This window comes from Canis lupus, chromosome 24, assembly GCF_003254725.2.
Source record: "Canis lupus dingo isolate Sandy chromosome 24, ASM325472v2, whole genome shotgun sequence".
Lineage (NCBI taxonomy): Eukaryota > Metazoa > Chordata > Mammalia > Carnivora > Canidae > Canis > Canis lupus.
Genome location: NC_064266.1, coordinates 29703877 through 29718237, shown reverse-complemented (window position 1 = coordinate 29718237; position 14361 = coordinate 29703877). Strand labels below are relative to the sequence as shown.

At 44.7% G+C, this 14361-nt stretch overlaps 2 long non-coding RNA genes across 3 annotated transcripts in view; one reads left to right on the top strand and one right to left on the bottom strand.

Annotated features, from left to right (window-relative positions):
- Positions 1–1185: 1185 nt before the first annotated feature.
- On the bottom strand, positions 1186–6178 carry LOC125753534 (uncharacterized). The gene is made up of 2 exons (XR_007405602.1): positions 5847–6178; positions 1186–3696 (listed from the first exon to the last, which is right to left on the bottom strand). It is a non-coding gene; the product is annotated as an uncharacterized LOC125753534 (long non-coding RNA).
- Positions 6179–6842: 664 nt separating this feature from the next.
- Positions 6843–14361, top strand: part of LOC112673394 (uncharacterized) — a 54422-nt gene continuing 46903 nt past the window's right edge. The window contains exons 1-3 of one of the 2 annotated variants that reach the window (XR_003144773.3): positions 6848–7252; positions 8582–8727; positions 11379–12745. This is a non-coding gene — a long non-coding RNA (uncharacterized LOC112673394). Of the gene's footprint in view, positions 7253–8581; positions 8728–11378; positions 12746–14361 lie in introns of those variants that run through there. The other variant, XR_004809024.2, reaches the window with a different exon arrangement.

The window sequence follows — 14361 nt, the reverse complement described above, 5'->3', positions numbered from 1 at the left end:
CCATCTCTCCCTACCCCCTTCATTTGGGGTCTGATGGCCCTCCTGGCCTTGAAGCACTCTCCCTATTTCCTTTGAAACAGACTTTCCCTCCACCCCTAATAAAACCCTTACACAATTAATCCCATCCTGGTGTCTGCTGCTCAAAGGACCCAGACTAGCAACACTGGCCAGGCAATTCAGTCTCTAGCACAGATTCAATAACACATGTAACACCTGCATAACACAGGGATGGGCATGTGGTAGGTTCTCCACAAATCGTAGCTGTGTGGTGATAATGGTGGTGGTGGAGGAGGAAGGGAAGAAGTAGTGCAGAGCTAGCTATCCAAAGAGGAGTGTTTACAGATTGGGGGTGGATAAGGGTCTCAATCAAATCACCCTGATTCTCCTTCATCCCTAGAATGTTTCTGTTACAGTAAAATATGGTTAAAATCAGGACCAGAGTCAATATGAAAGGAGAAAATAGACTCTAGATAGTGGTCATTACGGGGAAAATGAACTGCTATTACTTAGCATTAGCCTTTTCAGATTTTTTTTTTTAAAGGAGGTGGGGAGAAAAAATTAGGTGGACCCTAAAACAAAACTACACAAAATAAACCCAGTATTCTGAGCAATTCTGGTTCTCATATTGGAAAAACAGTAACCAGAAATTACCCGGCATAATGACCTAAGAACACTACTCCCATGTGAATGTTTTCAGAATGCAATCTAAAATACATGCAAGGCTCTACCAAAATAATGAAGAATTCCAAGCAGGAAATACAGAGGGAAGACATAATGGGAAGAAAAAGTGCATGTAATCTGTATAGAACACAAAAGTTCTATGGAAGCTTAACCAACATTATGTACTTGGCACATAGTAGGAGCTTAATGAGTGATGGTCTTCCAGAAAATTGAATGGCTCATTCCGAGTTACAGCTCACCATTCATTTATTCATTCAAGAAAAATTTGTAGAAACCGACCATGTGCCAGGCCCTGTGCTAGGCCATGAGGGTGCCACAGTGAGTAAGACAGTTGAGGTCCTTGCCCTTACCATTCTGCAAAGAAACCTCCTTTGCAGACATTTCATGTACGACTCTCTACTTCCATCTTTCCAAAATTATCTCAGATTCAGCCTTGGGTTTCCATTGGCCTCTGTGTTAGTCATCTACTGCTGTATAACAAATTAACCACCAAAACTCAGCAGCTGAAAAGAACAAATACTTTTTTTTTTTAAGATTTTACTTATTTATTCACGAGAGACACACAGAGAGAGGCAGAGATAGAGGCAGAGGGAGGAGAAGCAGGCTCCAATGCAGTGAACCTGATGTGGGATTCGATCCAGGGACTCCAGGATCACGCCCTGAGCTGAAGGCAGACAGTCAACCGCTGAGCCACCCAGGCGTCCCAAGAACATATACTTATTATCTCACAGAGCTAAGGACAGACTTAGCTGGATAGTCTGGCTCAGCATCTCTCATAGGGTTTCTGTCAAGGTGTCCGCTGAGCTAGAGGCTTTGCTTCCAAGATGGCTCACACACATGGCCAAGCAAGTTAATGCTGGCTGTTGCCAGAAGGCCTCAGTTCTTTGCTACATGGGTCTCTCCAGAGGGCTCCTCATGACATGGCAGCTAGCTTTCCCCAGAGCAAATGATCTGATAGAAAGACAGAGACAAACACACAGAGAGACCAAGAGAGCAGCTGCAATGTCTTCTGTAACCTAACCTCAGAAACAACATGCCATCACCCCTCTATATTCTGTTGGTCACACAGACCACTCCCTGGTATGTAGGTGGGGACTCCATAGGGTGTGAAAGCGAGGAGGCAGGGGGGTCATGGGGGGGCATCTTGGAGACTGGTGACCACAGCCTCAAGGAGAGCCTCCTGGTCCCAGGCTTCACCCAAACCTCAGGAGGTGGGTGCAAATTTCACTTTTTGAAAATACAAAAGCATAGAGCAGCAAATTCAACTCCTGGAAACCCAGTGTTTGCACCCCAGAGAACTACATTTCTTCATGTAGCATCACACCATAGTTCTGCATAGAAGGACTCACAGAAACTGTTCCAGAGAAGTCACTGGTGTTTCACTGTTCAGCATCCTCCCTCTGAAAACCCATCCTCGAGTTACCATTTCCACTTGTTCTCTACTTTCTCCAATTCCTTCAACTTTTCATTTTATCCTCTTGCTTATTTTGTACTTGTATAATTCCTCTCAAAGCTTTTGTGGTTGAGATGGGAGTACAAATATATTTTTAAAGATTAGAGTTTTTGCCGGAAGACTGATGACTTGCACACATGTGCCATCTAGTGGTAAGAGTGCTAACTGCCAGAATAGAAACATTCCGGATTCCCCCACCCAACCCCCCCATTTGATTTTTCAGGGAAGCAGGAATGGGAGGGGTGGTAGAGGAGGGAGACCGGCACCTCTCTCTGTGCTTTGTCAGGGAGTTGAGACTGCTGCGGATTTAAGAGGCTCCAGATAGGGCAAAGAAGCAGGTGATTCAGTGGCTGGAATCCAACATGACTTACTGCAATCCAGAGAAGCACTAGTGAAGATTGCAAATGAGAAAGGCCCCGGTGGTGTAAGGGTTAAGTGAAAGGTGTCAGAAAAACTAAACCATGAAAATGGACCGGATTCAGGCAAATGATTACTTAAAAGGTACTTCATGTGGGTTGATTGCAGATGTGACCAGCCATTTTTCAAGCATTCACATTAACAGCAGGAAGAAGCTTAGAGTCTAATGTTTTTGTTTTACTTATGAGAAAACTGGGGTGCAGAGGGACGGAGCACCTTGTCCACTACAGCCTGTTAGGTCCAGGATGACCCTGAGACTAGTCCTCTTTCCTCAGGACCACACTGCCTCTAATCATGCAGAGCAGATGCTTATATGGCTTTCGTTTTGCAGTTTCAAAATAAAAATCAGATTGTCACATAACAATGCTGAATCCAGGATGTTTCCAATTATTGCTCACTGGTTTTCAGCTGTACCTTGGCACACACCCCAGGAAGTCAGGATGGAGATGAGGCTGAAGCCCTGGTTTCATTCACCTTCCATGGATAGCAGAAGTCCTTAGTCCACATAATAGGGAGGGATTCTAGAAGCCATCCCAGTAGCTGAGGGAGACCGGCCTGGCGATGAGAAGGTAGTCCATTGATCCAATGTTAACACAGCATCTGCTCCGGGCCAGGCTCCTGCAGGATGCTAGAGTGGTGAGATCAGTAACGTACTGGCCACATCCGTCTGTACCCTGATGTGTGTCCTTGGACATGGCTTGAGCCATGGCTACGGTAGAGACTGGATCTGGAAGGCCCATGAAGATCGAGCCCAGGGGTCTGTAGTCTCAGACTAAGCTGTCCTGGACACAGCCTGCAGTCAGAAGAGGACCGGGAAGTGTGGGATGGGAGCTACTATCTAAGCAGGAACTCTATCACCCTGGACAGCATAGATAAATAGAACATTTTAATCAACTCAGGGAATTCTATAGGACAGCACATCCAAGAGTACCCTTTCCTGCATGTTCTGCTTCTGAGTCTCACAGTCCTTCTAGGCCCTGTAAACACTGATAGAAGAAGAAACTGCCATGAGTCACTGGTTTTGGTTAGGGGCAGAGCCCCAGGACGACGGCCGTCCCAGATCTGATGTCCTCAGGTACAAATAACCCACTTGATAGAAGATACTTGGAGTTTGGTTCCTTCAGCGTCTCAGGCTCCTGTGCTGGCTAAAGGTGCAAGAATAGGGGCAAAGGGAGTGGAGGGAGTGTTATGTACTTCGACTTTCGAGGTCAGAAAAGATCTAGGTTCCTCATTATCCCAGGTTCCTCATTACCAGTGGGGTGATCTCTGGAGCAAGCCTTTGGGCACCAGCTTTCTTTCTTTCTTTCTTTCTTTTCTTTCTTTCTTTTCTTTCCTTCTTTCTTCCTTCTTTCTTTCTTTCTTTCTTTCTTTCTTTCTTTCTTTCTTTCTTTCTTTTTTAAGATTTTATTTATTTATTCATAAGAGACACAGAGAGCAAAAGAGAGAGAGGCAGAGACACAGGCAGAGGGAGAAGCAGGCTCCCTGCAGGGATCCCAATGTGGGACTGGATCCCAGGACCCCGGAATCACACCCTGAGCGGAAGGCAGACGCTCAACTGCTGAGCCACCCAGTGGTGGCTGGTGCCCCGAGCACCAGCCTTCTTGACTACAAAAAGAATCTAAGACCCATAACTATTATGAGGATTAAATGAGACGGTGCCTGGCCATGATAAGCGCAGACTTCTTACTCATCTCTTCTTTGGGATGCTACCCTCTACTCAACCGTAGCCAGAAACCCCACGTCACCCTCTCATCGGGTATCAGGTGGCGGCTAGTGACGGGTACCTCTTCCACTCATTCTCTCAGTGGATATTTGTTCTGAAAATACTAACTGCCTGGCCTCATGTTCTGCATCATACAGAGAAAGAATACGAGTTCCTGGGGAAGAGCACAGAGGAAGTGACAGTGCGACCAAGACCAAGTCCACCCACTCAGCAAGCACATGGAAGAAGGCGTAGTACCAAGCAGAGGTGAAAAGGGAGACTGGAAAGAAGGTAAATCCAATGTTGAGGGTCCTTGAACACTGGGCCCAAGCAGTTTGACCTGCAGGGAACACAAAGCCTCTAAAAGGGAGCAACATCATCACATCCGAGTTTTGAAAATTCTTGTCGGGGGATCCCTGGGTGGCTGAGCGTTTAGCGCCTGCCTTCAGCCCAGAGCATGATCCTGGAGACCCGGGATCAAGTCCCACGTCAGGCTCCCTGCATGGAGCCTGCTTCTCCCTCTGCCTGTGTCTCTGCCTCTCTCTCTGTGGCTCTCATGAATAAATAAATAAAATCTTAAGGAAAGAAAGAAAAGAAAGAAACAAGGAAGGAAGGAAGGAAGAAGAAGAAAGAAAGAAAGAAAGAAAGAAAGAAAGAAAGAAAGAAAGAAAGAAAAGAAAGAAAAGAAAAGAAAGAAAAGAAAGAAAGAAAGAAGAAAGAAAGAAAGAAAGAAAGAAAGAAAGAAAGAAAGAAAGAAAGAAAGAAAGAAGAAAGAAAGAAAATTCTTGTCTATTGCCAGCATGTGACGACTTAAAAAAGAGGCAAGCCTGGAGGAAAGGAGGCCAGCCTCAATTTGCTCTACTCCCTCCCAACTTCACTGTGCTCCAGTCACAAAAGCCTCTTCTCAGTTCCTTGAATAACAAAATCCTAGGTTCTGTCCTGCCTCAGGGCCTTTGCACTTGCTGTTCCGTCCGCCTCCACTACTCTTTCCTGGGCTGTCACAGACCTTCCTTTTTCTGGGCCTCCCAGTCTCCGGTGGGGCCTGCCTTTCCTCCTTTCCCTAATCTCCCAATCTGACTTCTGGCTCCCTCCATCCTTCTCTCTTCTTGCAGCATCCTGTTTCCTCCTTCTAGTTTTGAAACTTTGAAACTTTACTCCTATTTGCGCCCTGTGACCCGTCTCCCCCACTAGAGGCAGGTTCCATGTCCCCAGCACTGGGCACAATGCCTGGCTCCCAGCACACCCTGCATAAACACCGGCTGGAGACGTTAGAATGGCCGGGATGGCGCACGGGGTGGGGGGCTCAGCGGGGGGGCATCTGCCGGCAGCCCAGGGCGTGACCCCGGGGTTCCGGGATCGAGTCCCGCGTCGGGCTCCCCGCGTGGAGCCTGCTGCTCCCTCTGCCCGTGTCTCTGCCTCTCTCTCTCTCTCTCTCTCTGTGTCGCTCATGAATAAATAAATAAAACCTTTAATAGAAAGAAAGGCCGGGATGATGCTGACTTAACCCAAGGTAGGAGCAGCAAACCCGAGAAAGGGGGTGACCAGCACACGACCGGCCGGGCAGCCCGGGCAGGCCAACGACCCCTCACCCACCACATCCTCAGTCTTCCCCTCAGTGAAATGGGACCGTCGCCCCCGCAGCTTAGGCAGAACGCACGTCCTCGAGGCAGAAACAAGGCTGGGGCTGGGGCTGGGGCCGAGCGTCGTGTGGCCCAAGAAGGCAGCCCGCGACGGGGGCAGCACCCGGCAGGTGCAGCGGCTGCGCTCCGCGGGGCGGAAGTCTGTGCCCGGCTGGAAGTCCAGACCTGGAAAGGATCCGCCCTATGCGCAGCGCCATGGTCCCGCGTACCCTTAATAAGCGTCCGCTGCGCAGCAGAGGAGGGGGGGAGTAATTTAGGGCCGCTATCATTTGTTTCCTTTAAAATTCTTTCCCCCCAAAAAAATAAAAATAATAAAATAAAAAATAAAATAAATAAAATAAAATAAAATAAAATAAAATAAAATAAAATAAAATAAAACTTTCCCTATTTCTCAGCAGATCCCTCTAAAAAGTACTTTGCAGAAACCCGAGCTTGGAGAATTCTCAGGACTAGAGGGTAAGAGGGTAGAAGGTTATCCCAGCATGGGATGATCCCGAGGTAGATGCGAAGATGCTCGCGCACTGCGCTACCTGGTGGAGAGGGAAGAGCCAGTGTGGAAGGCTCGGCCGGACTCTCCCCACGGGTTCCCGCTCCATGAGCGACCCCAGGGAGAGCTGAGAGCCCCAGGCCCCAGGCATCTGCAAGTGACTACATTTCCCAGAGGTCTGTGCGCAACAGTAGGGGGGGCGGAGCCGCGCCTCTCCTCCCAGCCTCCGGTGTGCCGGCTGTTTTAATCCAGAAAGCTTCGCCCCCACCCTCCCCACCCCCATCCCCACCCGGGTCTCGCAAAGCTCCGCAGACGCGAGGGACGAACCAGGTATCGTCCTCATTTAACCAACCAGGAGCAGCTAAGCGCCGCGAGGCCTTCTGGGAAATGTAGTTTCCTAAACCACAGGGACGACAGTGGGAGAGACGGCGAGCTTTGCGAGCCAATTAGGGGCGGGCTGGAGCTTGTCAGGTGACCTCTGCGGCCAGCGGCTGCGCGGCGAGGATGGATCCCGGGCTGCGGGCAGTGGCCGGTGCCAGCGCCCGGTCTCCGCTTCTGGGCTGGCTTCCCCAGTCCCTGAGCTGTCCCTCTTGGCGCGACGCAGCGCCGCCCGCGTGTCTGCAGATCCTTAAACCTGTGCCGGCTCTCCGTGACCTCGAGTCAACTTGCAGGCTCAGTGGGACCTCCCCCTGCTCTTCTACCCTGGCTTCTGCAGCAGCCAAACTGAGCCACTCGAGCGGCTTCAGAGCTTTAACGTCTGGTCTTTGGGAACCTTTTCCACTGTCTGTTCTCCCTCTACCCCCTTGTGCTCACCCTGGACCCTGTCGTCTCAGAAGCATGATGTATGGGGACTACATCACCTAACCTCTCAGGTTGGTGACCCTGCAATCAAGGTCTCCGACCTCACCTGAGCTCAGTGGGTTGGGAGAGCACTGAGGGGAGCAGGAGCGGGGAATCTGCTGCCAAGACCTCCGGCGGGAGTGTAAGGCTTCGGAAGGGCTGTCCTTGTGGCCTTGCAACTCAGGTTCCTCCTAAAAGGGGGAGACAGGAGGGCCTGGCTGACTCAGCCCTGGGAGCATGACACTCTGGATCTTGGGGTCTTGAGTTTGAGGCCTACATTGGGTGTAGAGATAAATAAATGAGCTTTAAAAAAAAAGTAGGGGGCAGCCCTGCAGGCGCAGCGGTTTAGCCCACGTCGGGCTCCCTGCATGGAGCCTGCTTCTCCCTCTGCCTGGGTCTCTGCCTCTCTTTCTCTCTCTCTCTCTCTGTCTCTATGAATAAATAAAATAAAATAATTTTAAAAAAAAGTAGGGGCACCCGGGTGGCTCGGTGGTTGAGCACCCACCTTTGGCTCAGGTGGTGATCCCCGGAATCCTGGGATCGAGTCCCGCCCGCGTCCGGCTCCCTGCTTCTCCCTCTCTACCTGTGTCTCTGCCGCTCTCTGCGTGTCTCTCGTGAATAAATAAATAAATTTTTTTTTAAAAAATAAATAAATAAAAATAAAAGAGCCTGAGAATGAAATACAAAGCAAAGCTAAATATTAGTCGTGAGAATGCTAGAATGGCACTTTGGTACGAAAGTGGAAGATACTGATGCTCAAACAGAAGTGCTAAGTGGCATATAGAGAATGAAATGAGAATCAACAAGAAGACATAGCGAAGATGCTAAATTAATATGTTAATAGAGTTAAATGAACCCAGAGAGCAGATAATAAAGTCCTTTATAAAGCATGATAAGGGCAGCCAGGGTGGCTCAGCGGTTTAGAGCCGCCTTCGGCCCAGGGCGTGACCCCGGGGTCCTGGGATAGAGTCCTGCGTCGGGCTCCCTGCATGGAGCCTGCTTCTCCCTCTGCCTGTGTCTCTGCCTCTCTCTGTGTGTCTCTCATGAATAAATAAATAAACTCTTCAAAAAATTTGTTTAAAAAGCATGATGATTGAAAAGGAGAGGGTGTTTCTTCTTTTTTTTAATTTATTTGGAAAGGGTGTTTCTGAGGGAAAGCCAGGTATATGCAATGTTTTGTTAGCCTTCCAGAAAGATTAAATAGTATACCAAAAAAAAAAAAAAAAATCCCTTGGGAAGTGGCAGGTGTAAGAAAACCCTGGAAATCAGTAATCTGGCTTCAAAAAAAGAATACTTTTTTAAAAGGAATCTTTTCTTGAGGGGAAAAGGAGATCTAAAACAAGTATGTTTGGACATTTCAGAGGCGCCTGTTGTGCTGCATCTTACAGACAGAATCTCATGGAAACTGGGTTCCTGCTGTCACATAGGCCATTCCGCAGATTTTGGATCCCAGGATGGAGGCCACACACAGCCTGAAACTGCTCAGGAAGTTTACTGCCAAGCACTGGTGAGATTTAGTTTGGTGTCGTTCTCTCTCTCTCTCTCTCTCTCTCTCTCTCTCTTTTAAGATTTTGTTTATTCATGAGAGACACACAGAAAGAGGCAGAGACATAAGCAGAGGGAGAAGCAGGCTCCATGTAGGGAGCCCGATACGGGACTTGATCCCAGGACCCCAGGATCACGCCCTGGGCCAAAGGCAGACGCTCAACCACTGAGCCACTGTCCCTGGTGTTGTTCTATTATGATGATAATGTTTTATTAATGTATATCTTTCATTCCTCTGTAGTATGAGGTCCATTTGTCATGGAAAAAAAGCCATGAACTGCCTTAAACCCTATCTAGTGTTTTCACACACCATGTGATATTTGATATAAGAAGACCCGCACACTGGTGAGTTAACAATTAACTAGGAAAGATACGACTTTGAAAGCAATCCAGTTTGTTAGGCTTCTACATGTCAGCCTCCCCACCTGATTCTAAATTTAAAGACTTACTGTTTACTAACAGGAAGTTACAACTATATTTATATGTGTCTCTGGGGAAAATGCATGCAGAGAATAGCCATATCTTTATATGCAAGGCACATATCCAGAACCAAACAAAACAATTCCGGACTCCCACATTGAACATTAATATTTTAGGAGTAGAGCACAAGATCCCCAGTGAACAAGAAAACCTACGCATTATAGAAAAAGAAATCATGTAGATATCAATTCTCATTAAGGCAGAGCAATGGATCTCAAATTATTTGTGCAGGACTAGTTGTTTCTTTGTTTTCAATTCATTACCCTCCAATACTTCTGTAAAATAAGAATTTATTTCTAGAAAAAATTAAATTATAGTGAAATATAAAATATAATCCCATTTTTAGTTATTAGATTTAACATACATAAAATCTCTCTAAAATTACTATAAAAGCGGGACACCTGGGTGGCTCCGTCAGTTGAGTATCTGACTCTTGATCTCAGTTCAGGAGCCCACATTGTACTCCATGCTAGGCATGGAGACTACTTTAAAAAATAATCATAATGAAAAATAAAATTGCTATAATAGCTCCCAAACACTTAGGCTCGATGCTATATTTAGTTCATGGCAGACTAGATCGGCAACCCACACTTGTCTAAGGATCATATTTGAATAGCACTGAGATAAAGCATCTACAAATGAAGATCTTACAGAAACATATCACATATTACTCCCTGATTCACAGTTTTATTAGTTTTATCATATCGACTTTTACTGAAGCCACAATTGTGTATCGTTTAAAAAGTCAACCAGGAGTGCAAGGTTTAAAAAAAAAAAAAAAAAAAAACAAGAGTCTTCTGGAAGTTTCCTTCACCCTCCCCTTCCTAATTCCTGGTGCTTCTTCCTCCATGTCTCTGAACAATAAGCAAACAGTGCTACTTAAGTGACATATTTTCTTCTAAGTGATAAATGATAGTGAATAGCCATCACCCACCTTAAGAAATAAAGCATTGCATTTATAGTTGGAGATCTGTGTTACCCTCCCTGATTTCATTCCCTCTGCCAAAGCAAAACCATGTGTGTGTTTTTTTGTGTGTTTTTTATTCTCATTTTTTAAAGATTTTATTTATTTATTCATGAGAGACACAGAGAGACAGAGGCAGAGACATAGGCAGAGGGAGAGGCAGGCTCTTCACTAGGAGCCCAATGTGGGACTTGATCTCAGGACCACGGGATCACAACCTGAGTAGAAGGCAAACGCTCAACCACTGAGCCACCCAGGTGCCCCCCATACATTTCTTTTTTATACTTTTACTAGATGTGTCTAAATCCCCAAATATCTTGTCTTTTCATGTTTTTAAGTTCTAATAAAAATGGCACAGTACTTCCTAAAACTTTTTTTCTTAAGTTTTTTGAAAATCATCCTCCATAACACGCATAGCTGTGGTTCATTAATTTCCTCTGATATATAGTAGCTCATTATTTGAATATAGTTGAATTTATTTACCCAACCCCTGTTGACAGAAATTTGGATTGTTTCCTGTTTTTATTATTACAGTGTCTCCTCAAACACAAGTGCAGGAGCCTAGGGCATATACACATGTCATCCTATGTGATTCATTTACCAGTGAATGCAGTCCTGGCTCAAAAGGCATATGCATCTTTATGCACCTTCACCTTTAAATATTATCTGCTTGGTCTCTGAAATGCTTGTACCAATTCACACTTTGGCAGGGTAGGAGAGTTCTCATTTCTCCGTATGACCACCAACATTTGAAACTGTCAGACTTAACTTTCCCAGTCTGATGGATTTGAAATGTACCTCATTATGGTTTTGTTTGCATTTCTCTGATTAACGATGAGGTTGAGCATCTTTTCATGCATATATTAGACATTCTGGTGTCTTATTCTCTGATTTACCTGCTTATTTTTTTCTCATTTTTCCATGGAGCTTTTTAAATTATTGACTTATTAGTTATTTATATATTCTGGATTTGAATCCTTTGTCAATTATGTATTTTTGCAAATATTTTTTCCCAGTCTGCCGTTTGTCTTTTCACATTTTTAATGATGTCTTTTGATACTTGAGCATTTTTAATTTTAATGATGTTGATTTTATCAGCTTTTTTCTGTATAGGTTATGCTTTTTTTAATTCAATTTTTTTCTAATTTTTTATTTATTTACTTAAACAGAGAGTGAGAGCATGAGCAAGGAGAGGAGCAGAGAGAGAGAGAGAGAGAGAGAGAGAAGCAGACTCCCTGCTGAGCAGGGAGCCCAATGCAGGATCCCAGGACCCAGAGTATCATGACCTGAGCTGAGGCAGACACTTCACCACTTGAGTCACCCAGGTACCCTTTAAATTCAATTTAATTAACATATACAGTATTATTAGTTTCAGAGATAGAATTTAGTGACTCACCAGTCGCATACAGTACCCAGTGCTGGGGCACCTGGGTGGCTCAGTGGTTGAGTGTTTGCCTTCTACTCAGGTCATGATCCCGGGGGTCCTGGGATTGAGCCCCCACATCAGGCTCCCTGTGGAGAGCCTGCTTCTCCCTCTGCCTATGTCTCTGCCTCTCTCTGTGTGTGTCTCTAATGAATGAATAAATAAAATCTTTAAAACAAAACAAATACCCAGTGCTCATTACTTCAAGTGTCCTTAATGCCCATCACCCAATTACCCCATCCCTCCACCTGCCTCCTTTCTAGCAACCTGCCTCCTTTTGTTTCCCAGAGTTAGGAGTCTCTTATGGTCTGCCTCCCTCTCTGTTTTTATCTAATCTTATTTTTCCTTCCCTAGGTGTGCTTTTATATTTTGTTAAATCTGTGCTCTAGCCAAAGATCATAAGACATGCTCTCATAATTTCTTCTAAAAGTTTTCTTGCTAGGTTCTCAAATTCCACTTGGATTTTTTTTTAATGCCATTCAAGAAAGAGTTCCAATTTTATTTTATTCTTTCCTCTGAATAACCAATTACTCATCACCATTTTTTAAAAACTGTCTTTTCTCCACTCATCTGCAAAGCCACTCTGTCATGTATATCTGCTGTCCATCTATGGCTGTGTTTCTGGGCTCTATTCTGTCCCAGTGCTCTCAATCTCTGCCCCTATTCCAATGCCACAGTCTTAACGACGGTACATTACAGTAAGTCTTGTGTACAACGCTGAGTCAGCCATCCTCTGCTGCATTTTCATGTGTGTTTCACCTACTCTTGTACCTTTCCATTCCTATTTTAAAATCAGCTTGTCCCGTTCCCAAAGAAACATAACCCAAAGAGTCACATGCTCCACTGACTGTGCCAGCCAGGTGCCCCAACATAAAAACAGATTTTTATTGGAATTGCAATAAAAGCCACATGTTCCTATGGAGAATTGACTTCTTTATCTTAATAACTTTTTCTGCCCATGTTCATATGTTTTCCTGTTTATTTAATTCACCTTTAAGACTTTTTTCTATCATTTTTTATAGTTTTCTTCATGAAGGTTTTAAACATCTTTTATAGATTTATTGCAAAGTATTTTATAGTTTCCTTTTTATTAGAATCCTTTTAAATTTTGTTTTCTTTAGGGACACCTGGGTGACTCAGCGGTTGAGCATCTGCCTTTGGCCCAGGGTATGATCCTGGAATCCCATGATCGAGTCCCATGTCGGGCTCCCTGCATGGGGCCTGCTTCTCTCTCTGTCTGTGTCTCTGCCTCTCCTTCTCTCTGTGTCTCTCATGAATAAATAAATAAAATCTTTTTTTTTTATTTTTGTTTTCTTTAGAATTCTTTTTCTAGATTTGTTGAGATATAATTTCTTCTTTAATTTTGTAAATGATCTTTTTAAAAACTATGCTTTCCAACTCCTAGTGTCAGAACCATGGGAAAGCAATTGAGCTGCCTTGCTAAACTCTTGTATTAATTCTAATAATCTGCAAAATATCTTTTTCTATGGAAACAATCAAATAACCTGTGAATGATTCTATGGAAGTGATATGCAGTAGACTGAATAGTGAGCCCCCAAAGATGCCCACATCCCAACCCCCAAAACCTGTAAATATGCCACCTGACATGACAAAATGGACTTTGTAGATGTGACTAAATTAAAGGTCTTGAGATGGGAGAGTTGCCTGGATTACCTTGGTGGGCCTAGTGTTATCACAAGAGTCCTTTTGAGAGGGAGGCAGAAGGAAAATGAAGGCTGTGTGATGAGGTACAGGAGAGAGACCATTCAGTGGTATAAACAAATTTTGCTGTGAGGCATTTTGATGATGGAGATAGGGGCCCCTGGCCAAAAAATGTGAGCAGTGACTAGAAGCTGAAAAAATTAAGGAAACATTCTCTAGAGCCTCCAGGGGGAACACATCCCTGCTGGCACCTTGATTTTAACCTCTAAGACTTATTTCAGACTTTCAGAACTGCAAGAGAATAAATCAGTGTTGTTTTAAGACTCCACATCTGTAGTGATTTGTTATAGCAACAACAGAGAAACTAATACAGGCTTATGGAAGATAAACTTTGGAAGACATATCTGGTCTGAATTCGTTTTAATTCTCTTCTCTCATTTGCAAGTTTGGTGGTTTTAGACCTCTAACCTGGAATCTTGTCTCCTCAGAACAAGATAGAAGCTATTTTCTCCCTTTACAATCTTTGTATCATTTATTTCTTTTTCTTTTCTTCCTGTTCTGCCTGGTCAGACTCCCCAGATACAATGTTGAACAGAAAAATATTAGAGGACCGCCCCCCTTGTCATCTCCCTGATTTTAGATGATATTTTTTTTAAGTAATCTCTACACCCAATGTGGGACTTGAACTCACAACCCTGAGACCAAGAGTCACATGCTTCATTGACCAAGCCAGCCTGGTGCCCTTCATCTTGCTGATTATTTTTAAAAGATTTTATTTATGTATTTGACAGAGAGAGCACAAGCAGGGGGAGCAGCAGGCAGAGGGAGAGGGAGAAGTAGGCTCCTGCTGAGCAAGGAGCCTGATGCTGGGGCTGATCCCAGGACACTAGGATCATGACCTGAGCCAATGGCAAATGCTCAAGCAACTGAGCCACCCAGGCACCCGATCTTGCTGATTTTAACCAGAATGTTTAATACTTCACCATTTAAGTATTCTATTTAAGTATACTTCACCTTTTAAGTATTTAAGTATTCTATTTGAGAGGAGAAAAAGTATTTGCTGTAAA